Source organism: Octopus bimaculoides, chromosome 12 (genome assembly GCF_001194135.2).
Source record: "Octopus bimaculoides isolate UCB-OBI-ISO-001 chromosome 12, ASM119413v2, whole genome shotgun sequence".
NCBI classification, from domain to species: Eukaryota; Metazoa; Mollusca; class Cephalopoda; order Octopoda; family Octopodidae; genus Octopus; species Octopus bimaculoides.
In genome coordinates, this window is record NC_068992.1 from 31,717,133 (window position 1) to 31,718,479 (window position 1,347).

A 1,347-nucleotide genomic window follows, 5' to 3' on the forward strand; every position below is an offset into this window, starting at 1 on the left:
TGTGTGTGTGTGTGTGTGTGTGTGTGTGTGTGTGTGTGTGTGTGTACAAGCTGTGGTATTAAAAACTTCCCGTACTAATTCTGTAGCATGCCAACAGATGACAACATACGGCTACGAGTGCAGTGACAGCTAGCAGTGACAATCATGAGTGATGTTAGGGTGTTTACTTCGCAGTTGTGAAATTTGCGTTTTTGTGATCCCGTGTATGCTGCAGTCTGCGATATTGCCATGGACAGGAACAAAGAGACGACTAGAAATTTGGGTAGTTTACTACAGAGACGTTGAGAATACGTCGGCAAGTTTACGGTGACGAGGCAATAGGCTGTGCGCAATATTTCGAGTGACACGGGCGCTTAAAAGCGAAAGAACTTCCCTGGAATACGATGAGTGATCTGAAAGAGCTGTCATGGACGTCATCCTCGGGAATGTGTGGAAAATTCATTAGCTTGTGCATGAGGATCATCGGAGGACCAATTGTCGACATTGCTGATGTTATTGCTCAGTCATATGGGAAAGTGCAGACAATCCCAACGTTTGAATTGAACATTCGGCCTGTCTCTATAGAATTTGTCACCCGCTTGCTGACCACTGAGCAGAAAGAAATCGCGTCAAGACCTCACTCAGCTTATGACCCATCCTTCATGGCGACCACCATCACTGGTGAGGAGAGTTGGGTCTACGGGTACGATGAAACGAATCAGCAATAGTCACAATGGAAAAAAACCTTCATCTTTACGACCGAAGAAGAAACGACAACGCCGCAGCTCAATGAAGAGTATGCTCATCATTTTGATTTGACATCTGCAGTATTTTGCATCGAGAATTCGTCCTCCAGTGTCAGACGCTAGTCGAGAGTGCTACTGTGACATTTTGAAGCGTTTGAGGGAGGATATTCTGCGTTGGTGACCGAATCTGTTGAACGTGAAGGATTGGATGCTTCACGACGTCACTGAACCTTGACACCGAGCCGTCATCACTTTTGAGTTTTCACCAACAACATCATGATATTACTTCTACACCACCACTATTTGCTAGATTTAGCACCTGTGGACTTCCATGTCTTCTTCGAGATGAAGATGTAGAAAATGTCACCGTTGCCGAGATTCAGAGAACATCGGAGGAGGTCATCGACTCGCGTACGAAAAAGCACTACCAGATTCCAAAATTGGTAGCAACGCTGGAGCCGGTCTCTTGCTACGTAAGATGACTATTGTGAAAGAGAGTTTGTTAAAACTTATCTAAATATGTTATTTTTATTAAACATAACTCGTTCGGGGAAATTTTTGATACCTTTCTGTGTATTTTAATGTGTGTGTGCGCGTATGAGCTTGCCTGTGTGTGTGTGGG